Below are 10,957 nucleotides of genomic sequence, written 5' to 3'. Positions count from 1 at the left end.
CTTATTAATATTGTGGAAGACAATTTTATAGAACCATCACGATCTTCAGCTTTGGACGCCACTGTACAAGTACGTACAACAAATGCAGAATAAATTATTTGTAAATTATTTAATATAACTTATTTGTAAATTTTTTCTAGGTTTTAGCTGCATTACGCTTTTATGCATCAGGCAGTTATCAGAATTGCATAGGAAAAAATATTCACATGGCTATTAGTCAACCTTCGATCAGCAGATGTGTTCGAAATGTGACTAATATTCTTAATCGTCCAGAAATATTTAACACTTGGGTATGCTTTCCTAACAACCTTCAAAAGCTGCAGCAACTACGTAACAAGTGAGAATATATTGAGAAAAATTAAATAAGATATAGTACGCAATTACGTTTATATATATATATATATATATGTATAATATAATCATACATATTTATTTATGTATATTATTTATGTTATATGTATATATAGATTTTGGATTAAGCATCGCTTTCCTGGAGTGATTGGTTGTATAGACTGCACTCATGTAGCAATTGTTCCACCTCCTAAAGAAAATGAGAATTATCCTGAACATATATATGTAAATAGAAAAGGATATCATTCAATTAATGTACAATTGGTAAGATTGCGCCTTAACACACACAATTCATTTAAGTATATTATTAAACAAATAATATAAGTACAGCTTTATTTGCAGATATGTGATTCTGATCTTAGGATTATGAATGTTAATGCCCGATATCCAGGAAGCACGCACGATTCGTATATCTGGAATAATAGTAATGTTCTTCCTATAATGCAAGATATTTACAATCGTGGACACAACTTTTTTTTACTAGGTAATATGTAATAAAAATGATTATTAAATATTACGTACTTTATGATTCGCGCATGATGCGCATGAATAAGTGACAGACAATTTATAGTTTATGTTACGCATATTACACATTTTCTGTCACTTCATGTGCATCATGTGTGAATCGAAAAATACCTATTGTTTTTAATTACAATGTATAACATTATATTGCTTTACAGGTGATTCCGGTTATGCGCTTAGACCTTGGATGATGACTCCAATAATGGACAATAATCTTAATATTGCAACAAGAAGATACAATGATCGGCAAAAGAGCACTAGATCGCTTATTGAACGTTGCAACGGTGTTTTAAAGATGAGATTTCGTTGCTTGTTGAAACATAGAGTCTTGCATTACCGACCAGATGTGTGCTCAAAAATTATCAATGCTTGTACCATATTACATAATATGTGCATTCATGATAAAGTGCCTTTACCTGATGAAGCATTTGAAGATGAAGTATTGGATTTTGGTATGCTAAATGTTATGGATGGTGTAAACGAACCCGGAATAAATTTAAATAGAAATATTGAACTAATAGCTGGAAGAAGAATTCGCAATAATCTAATACGACATTACTTCTCTTGACAATATTTTATACTTTTTGTACACATGCATGTACACATATTTGTATTTCTAATTGTAATAATGTGGCAGTAAATAACAATATTTGGATTATAAACATTTGTTTTATTTCTTTGGACAATGTTCTTTATAATAGCAATACACAAAATGAACATAAACTGAATCTCTTATCTTTCAGTTTTTTAACATAAAATAAATATTAATTTTTTTAACATACGTAAAAATTGTTATACGTTAATAGCTTATAGGAACTATAAAAAGAAATACACAAAATGAACAAACTGAATCTCTTATCTTTCAGTTTTTTAACATAAAATAAATTACTAAATTAATTAATAAATTAATTACTTTTTTTTACCAATTGCTCCAGCAATGCGCATATTTTTTTTTTGGTAATGATGTCTTTTTCTTTCAGAGCTAACTCCTTTGTATAAAGTTTTAATTTTTCTGCGTAGTATGATTTTCGTAGATCGCTATCTTCCTGCGAAATTTTTGCCAACTTTTCAGTTTGTTCTATTGATTTGTCATATCTTTGTGCAGCAGAAGTTCTTTTAACACCTTTTTGTATGGCAGTCGATTTTAAAATTGGGGTTACAGAAATATGTGATGCGTTGTTAACTACATTGATTGGTGTTTCTAATGCAGTTGTTCTTTTTGTTAAAGATTTTCTATTATTATTGTAATTGTCATTATCATTGTTAAAGTTCTTTTCTGGTGAGTTTTCTTCCAATCTGCTGCAATGATAATTTTGAGAAGACGATGACTGTTGTGACACACATTGCTGCGTTATATCTTGACTGTTGTATTGCATGGGAAAATTTTCCTCATCTCCACTATCGTCGATTTCAACTGAATCACCTATCCACTCCTAAAAAAATATTAATGTACACGCATACTTTCTGTTTTAATGTTATAATTTCCTAATACGTTTTGGATATTATATTATGATACAACAAAGATTGCTTACCATTAGCACATTGGATTCTTGCACTGTCTTATGTCCTTCCACGACTGTTGTACCCATAAGTGCCAGAACATTTTGATCTGTTTCAGATAAGACTTGACTTGATGCAGGCCCTCCACCAGTTGCTTTTGCATGATTCTTGATCAAAGCATTTTTGGCTTTAGTGGAACTTCGCATGTCTTGCCAAGTCTATGATACAGGCAGAAAGTAGACCATCAGATTATTTGAAGTATATAATTTTCTTTCTGTAAAAAGAAGTTTTGCTATCTGTCAATATAATACATACCTTTCGCCATTGTTTCCATTTTTTTTGTGCACCAGGTATTTCATGTAGTTCTGCTGTTACTTTTTCCCACAATTTTTGAGCATGTTTATAAGTAAACGTTGTAGAAAACTTTCCACTCTGTAGCTCTGGATGTTTACGCATAAATTCTGCAATTAAAATATATATTATAGAGCACTGTATTGAAAGATTAATAAATAATAGTTACTATCAATCTATTAAGCGGCTTTTACCCATTACATATCTTTAAATACAAATTACAAATTTTCAATGTGAACAAAATCAATATGAGAGAGTTTAAAGCAAATTTTATTAGACTGTAACAAATTGAAGGCAATACTTACCAATCAGCAAACTTTTCTGTTCTTCATTAACATATGTACATCGTTTCTTCACTTTATTTGATGCTAATGCCATTTTAATTCGATTTTCACTATTATTATATATTTGTTAACTGTAACAAAATTTGCACTTTACCAATTTTAATTAAGATCACAGAATTTTTGTTAACACAGTTCAACTGCGTTGTACAAATTTAGGTTAGACTGACAATGAATTTCAAAATTCACTACAATATATGCGACATAAACTATAGATTTCCAGTACGTAGAATTTCAGAACACACAACCTTTCTCGCATGCGACATTTATCGCAGACCTCATATCGCATGATAGTTGAGAATACAATTCTGAAGTCGCATGCGATACGGACCGTGCGATATTTTTCGCATGCGACAATTATCGCATGCATTCAAGAATAGGGCCGTTGAGCTCCAGTTCTGGATTGTTAGGCTGGTTGAGGTAAGTTATGAAAAAAGTGAAGTTATCTTGCGCTTCTTCAGGGATGACGTTATCGACGTCGTAAGTGAGGTTCGCGGTGTCCTCGTTGAGAATATGAAAGGTTTGTTCGTCGTTAAATTGTAAAAAGGGATCGTATTCTGGCGATGTAATTGGTTGGTTTTGATCCAGGATATAATATTCAGGATCGGGTAAGAAATGATGATTAGGGTCCGTTATTAACGTATTTGACTTTAAAGGTAAAGGCTCCGGAAATTGCGGATGAGAATAATCAATGTAGGGCGGAAAGTTACTTATAGGCGAATAAACGTCTGGAGAAGGGGACCGAACGATTACTCGCGTGGGAAAGATTTGGACATGTAAGTTTAAGATTCTTCTTGTCCTACGTTCGCGTAGTCTATGGAGACGTTGCTTGTCACGATCAATTTGATTCTTCCTTCGGAAGAGGGAGACCATCTAACGGTTAAATAAATTTATATGAATAATACGTTTTATAGAACTGAGAGAATCAAATAATCAAAAGTAATCGAGTATGCCTCACGTTTAAGTCGTGATCTACTTGTTAATGAAGTAGAGATGAGATGAAAGGTTAATCTTTACAAGAGTGCCCTTCACCTGTTAATTAGTTAAGCTTGTATCAATTATAATTATAATTAAACGATACTGAAAGAAAATTGGTAATAATGTGGAATAGGAAAGGGATTCTGGGTACGTGTATTAATATCTATATCAAGAATATTAATACTTGTACTTTCAAGCATCAAAGATTAAAGTCTTAAACATCGAAGTAATAACTCTTAGTAATTATCAAGACCTCTGTCATTCGGTTTGGTAAAGTAATTCGTTTGGATTATAGAGCAGAGAGAAAGTAAGCAGGGGTGGATAAAGAAATACACGGTTATCCCGTGTGAATTCTGGTCCTTAAAGGCTAATGCATACGTTCACTTTACTTAACGTGCTTCTCAGAATCGTAGCAACGAATTTACCTTATGACAGGGTATATTTCTATTGGTTGTAAATAGGGTTAGGTGGTGTACACTTGTCAAATGAATCGAATATCAATATGCAAGATCACTGTCAGTTGGTGTGGTAAAGTATTCGCAACTATTGGAAAAGGCAAGGTAATAAAAGCGTAAAAGAATAGAGAGATAGGTGTTCATCCGGCTAGGCCGGGTTCTCTGGTCCTTGTCTTAATAGGCTAATGCGACGTTCACTTTACTAAACGTGCACCTCAGAGATGACTTGCGAATGTACCTTCTGACAGGATATAGTTTCTAATGTGTACAGAGGAATTAGCGGCATTCAAATCGCTAATATGTGGTAGGATACAGGGTTACATACATACATAAATAAGCAGTGATACAATAAAATGCATAAATATATTTATTATAATAGATTGAGTAAGTATGCGATATTGGTTAAATGGTATCAAATAGTATTGAATAAAATATTGAATAAATCGACGATTGTAACGCAGACGTGTGCAGATGCAATTCGTGGATCGAAATAATATCGGGAATGCAGAGTAATATATGGCTTATGTCTATATTCAAAAATTCAGAGTTCGGAATGTAATGTAAGATTGAGTTAATATTGAATAATTAAATATAATGAGTGTCCGTTGCGCTTTACTATTTAGGGATATGTGAACTGGCTTAAATACTCACAAGGTTAGACAATGTCTAATGTGCCTTGCTATGGTACACTTCGCTACTGTGTTCTTCCCTCTGAGTCTGAAGATCTGAGGAGCCTCGGTACCTTGGTCCGAAATGGCGGCTGTGTCTCGTTGTCTTCGGGACCCCGTAGTAATTGCTGGTTGACTGCTGGATTATTGTTGACTGACTGGAACCACTGCGACGAAATCACTGCTGGTCCGTACTGGGTGCAGGGTTTATATACCGTAAAATGTGGCTCGCTCTTCCCATCGGGCGATGCGGCTTAGCCAATGGCAAGAGAGATATGCCGGGGAAGTACCGGAGATAATCTATTCCTGGTAGAGATTGCGTCGGTTAAATCCCAGAGAGATGGCTTCTCAGTAGCGATAGCGGTGTTCCTTTGGTGACTCATCGCTAACGGTTTTCAACCGTGTTTTATTCTCGGTGGCGATAGCGGTGTTTCTTTGATGACTCATCGCTATGCGCTCTGACTTTCTTATCGTATTCTCGGTAATATTTCTTAACGGTCCTTCTATAATGGTTTGCAGGTTGCAACGTGTTTTAGCGTTGCATCATGCATTGCATCATGCTTCTGGAATGTAACGGTTCTCAACCGTCTTTCTAGAACCTTCTAGAATTTTCTAGACGTTTCTTAAGAGTAAAGCCGAGTTCACATAATAAAGCGTGTTTCATACCTAATTATCTCATTATTATAGTATATTACTTAATAAACGATATTTAGGTATTATCCCTTAGAATTTGCGATTTGAAATAAAATGCATTGGACAGGTAAAACATCAATTTACATTTACATTGCATAGCTATATGTAAATTAATAGAGAGTTTGTGTCAGGAATGAATTTCTAAACTGTTCCTGACTAAGTTTGACACTCAATTCGCATATATCTTTTGTAGCTAGATGCAAATTGGTGTTTATTATCGAGATAAAATACCTATATATTCATAGTTGAACTATAATATCCTTATTTAGTAGTACTTTCGATTGTATAACGGATATAATGTTATTACGCATATTGCATATGATTTTTGTCTCCTAATTTATGAATGAGAGTTTTAAGGTTAATAATATATTTGCTATAGGCGTGCTTATTGGCTGGTAATGTTAGTCTTCATATTTGTCGTTGGTCGGTAAGATAGTTTTCTACCTTATCATTAGTGGGCAAGTTTTATGTGTAGTTGGTAAGTCAAGTTTCTATTTTATCATTGGTCGGTAATGTCGATTTTTATAACGTCGTCGGTCGGTAAGGTATTTTTCTACCTTATCATTAGTGGGAAAGTTTTATCTGTAGTTAGTAGGTCAAGTTTTTGTTTTATCATTAGTCGGTAATGTCGATTTCCATATTGTCGTGTGTTGGTCAGTGAAGTGCCGTCTAAAGAAAAGTCCTACTTGTTCGTGGCTGTATGAAGTGTGTAAGACACTCAGGAGTTAGAGCGTACGACGGGTATAATATAATTAGGGGTTATGGACATACAATGTGTACGGTGCCTAGAGGCTCGCAAGTATAAATGGTGTAGAGTATACAGGGGCATTAGTAGCATGCAATATGTAAGGTGTTTCAGGGGTTAGAACATACATTTGTTGTCTGATTTAGGCGCGCTTATTCTCTAACTTTTATGTTTCCTAACGAATGATCTGGAGCGGAGCACCCTTGTTAATTATGCCTTTTATGATAGAAATATTATTTAAAAGTGGGTTGCTACTCCCATTGTCATTTGTGAGAAAACATGTTTTAACTTATGAGTAATTATATGTGTGATTAAATATTTGTAAATACCGGTCTTTCATGTAGGTTAGATATTGTCATGACTAATATGTTAAAGGATAAATTTTTGAAAAAGATTGAAATTTTGAAATTGGTCTGGACGTTACACATACAATTATATCTTTGTAAAATATTCAGTTTTACGTTATCATACTTTTTATTTTTATGCACAAAATAATGAGATCAATTTGGTGTAAAGAAAATGCACTCAGCAAACACAAAATATACCTGTTATGTTACATGTATATAATACTATATAACGTGCATGTTACATGTAACATATACGGTAATTTCTCACTCATAGATTGTTGAGACTCGAGTTTTGCGATTCTGCGTGAATTGCGCTCTCACTCGAGCGGAGGCTGGAGCAGCCTTATCAGAAGGCTCACAGCACGAAAAAAAGTACTCGATATTGGATTCAGCACTCACTTTATTAACGAGAGTGAATAAGTGGTAACAAAACCGAGGCGAGCGGTAAATTATAAGGACCGAGAGATTGCGAGGATTGTATGTCCGTACTATATCGAATCTCAGCAAATTCTGCCCAAAAGTCCGAGCGAGCTCTGCGTGGCAAATTCGGAAAAAAGGGACGAAGCTCGTGATGAACTCGTGTTTTTCATGGGTCAATAACGTGATACGTCAATCTGCTTGACGTACTTCGTAAATATTTTCTCGACTTACTTCGTAAATATTATTCTCAATTCTCGAAGGCCTCAACACCTCAACATAGATGTAACATTTGTAATATGATATATGTTATTTATATGTTGTAATTACATCCCAGATAGCATCGATATTGTAGGATGCCGAAAGATAATCTTTCGCTAAGTCACTATTCTATCTAGGATATAATTACAATAAATAATAGAATCCATAAGTGGGAAATTACAACTAACGTGTATGTTACATGTTACATGCACGTTAATTACGTGTTATATAGCAATTATAATGTTGTTTGCTGGGCAGTTGCTTCTTGAAAATTACATACGTCTTTTGCAACTGTGTTTTCTTTGCACCTATTAATTGGTCTCATTATTCCGTGCATAAAAAGTATAAATGTATAACGAAAATTGAATGTTTTAATCTTTTCGTGACTGGCATTACAAAAAATAATTACATACGTTGTCATAGTAAAAAATAAATAATAAATAAATGTGTAAATAATAATTGAAAAATAATTTTTAATTATTATTAAAAAAAGTTTAATTTTTATTATTTATACATTCCCAAAAGTTTACTTGTGGAATATGAATTGGACTAGGTTTGATGGAAAATCCAGAAATGGTTGTTTTTCCACAATAAAATGTAATATAGATATTTTATTGGGATTTACGCGAATACAGAATTTTGAAGGAATGAATATATATATATATATATGGCCTCGACGGCAGTCGTCACGATCTTTTCATGTGTTCGCTCGCACGGTCTTTTCCCGACAAGATATTGTCAATTTTATAAAAGAATTGTTCACTTCAAACCTTTATAACTCAATAAGTACATCAAAAAATATTTTATTAGTGTTTTGGAAAATTCTCGAGATAAGCTACAAGAATATCTAATAAAAATAGGGGGTTTCGTTTAATAAAAGTTGACCTTGAAACGACCTCTAAATTTGACCTCTACGTCAAAGTCAAGATCACCATAAAATATTTTATTTTCCCTAGAAACAATTTTTATATATAACAATATAAAATTGTATAGAAATATATAAAATTATACATATAATTGTAAAATTATATATGAAATATGTCTATATATAATTAGATAAGAGCTTTTTATATACATATAATTATATAAATTTATATATATATATATATATATGTATATATATAGATAAATAGATAGATAGATATTTTTACACTCTAATATACAGGGTTTACTAAAAGTGTGGCAACCCCTAAATATCTCGGAAAATATACGTTTTACAGAAAAGTGTTTCCAACAAAAGTTGTAGGGTTTAAAAAGATCCACATACTGATTCTATCAAATTGACCTTGGATGGCGTCGTCAAGGTCAGGTCAAGGTCACGTTGATTTTTTTAAATGGCACCCCCTACATTTGATTGCATATTCTTATAGCTTAATTCAAGAGCTTTCCAAAGCACTATAATAATGTTCATTTTTATTACGTACCTTGCGAGTTATGAGGGTTTAACGTTAGAGTACCGCCGGTTTTAACATTATTCAAGGTATACCACATGGAGGTTACTCGCTCGGATTTGCATCTGTTGTGTGTGTGATCCACTCAACTATAAGGCAAGATTGGTCGTGGATCCAGCCAACTAGGACAAGATCGGTTGTGGATCCAGTCAGCAAAAGCAAAGACCCAACTGAAACCATATCTGATCGAAGTTTTCACCTGTTATTGCTTGTATTGCCGAAAGTATCTGATTCCTCAACATATCCTCATATTTCGCTGAAGTCAAATTACCAAAAAAACTGCATTATAAAACGTGTATAAAACATCTTGTTAGTTCCTTTATTTACCGCTATGTGACGCACGATACATGCAGTCTAACTCGCATTTAACATTCAACTAAGAATGTATAAAGCTATCAAAGAACGAGCACCTTCTAACTGCAGCTTTGAGCAAGCAGAAATTAATTGTTATCGTCCAAATACAACGTACAATTAATTAAAATTAAACGTTTTAAAAATGGCTCGCGAGTTGTCGGAACGTGAGGGAGGAGAGGATTGGCCATCTCGGTCATCAGATCTAACTCCTCTTGATTATTATCTATGGGGATACCTGAAGAGTAAGGTTTACAGAACAAAACCTAAAACCATTAACGAATTGATACAGCGAATAAGGGATGAAATGGCTTTGATACCTTTTGAAACGAATCGTAAAGCCATTTCTACATTCTATCAAAGATTAGCATATTGTCAGGAAGTCAATGGCAGCCACTTTCAGCATTTACTTTAACACATTAAAACACATCTGCAATTGTCTGGTGCAACCTAACCTAATCTCTGTATACACGCACCGCACGTACGCACACGCATTTCGAACAATTATTATGATAAATAAGTATCCACAAATTTGTTTACTATGTTTACTATGTCGATTACTTTCCAGGTCTTTAAATGCTCTATTGTAATTTGGTTGGGTCTTTGCTTTTGCTGACTGGATCCACGACCGATCTTGTCCTAGTTGGCTGGATCCACGACCGATCTTGCCTTATAGTTGACTGGATCACACACACAACAGATGCAAATCCAAGCGAGTAACCTCCATGTGGTATACTTTGTGTTCGGGAGAGATCCGAACTTTTTGCTCGGACTCGCCCTTTCCTCTTGCCTCTCTCGTCCTGCCGCGTGATTAGAGTCGTGACGGGGGCACAGAGGCGGGGGGGGAGGGGCTCCGAGTTCGACCAGAAATTGATCGATTTGGTTCGACTCACTGTCTGTCGCCTCAGTGCGCGAGCCGGGTCTTTTTCCTTTCGGAGACGAATTGGCGAGCTCTTGCTCCCTTTTTTTGCTCACGTGTCCTCTCTTGTAATTCGGGATCGAATCTGTCTTGATCCCGAAAGGACTTACGTTTTCTTGTGTGAAAGTGCAAGTTAATTGTGCCCGAACAGTGTCAGTAATAAAGTTTATTGTTATTAATAAACAGGAGAGTTTTCTTTTCCGCGAGTTCCGACATTATTTATAACGCGAGATTTGCCTCTAAGCTCCACATTGTGTTCGCTGCTCTGGGGTCAGTGGAGTCGAGCATATCGCGGATTATTTGGTCGAACTCGGAGCCCCTTCCCCCCCCCCGCCTCCGTGCCCCCGTCGCGACTCTAATCACGCGGCAGGACGAGGGAGGCAAGAGGAAAGGGCGAGTCCGAGCGAAAAGTTCGGATCTCTCCCGAACATGCCGCCCGCCTCGTTGTGAGCGACGAAATAGCATTAACGTTCGCACGGCCGCCCGCCGTGCGAGAACAGTACAGTAGGCGAAAAAGGGATATTAATCGAGTAATCTAAGCAGTTACAAAAATTTAAATCCCGAAGGGATGGTTTACAATAAAATGACAAATCCTGAGTGGATTATT

The sequence above is a fragment of the Nylanderia fulva genome, unplaced genomic scaffold (genome assembly GCF_048542155.1).
Source record: "Nylanderia fulva isolate GAGA-0341 unplaced genomic scaffold, ASM4854215v1 Scaffold197, whole genome shotgun sequence".
NCBI lineage: Eukaryota > Metazoa > Arthropoda > Insecta > Hymenoptera > Formicidae > Nylanderia > Nylanderia fulva.
Note: the sequence above shows the minus strand (reverse complement) of the source record.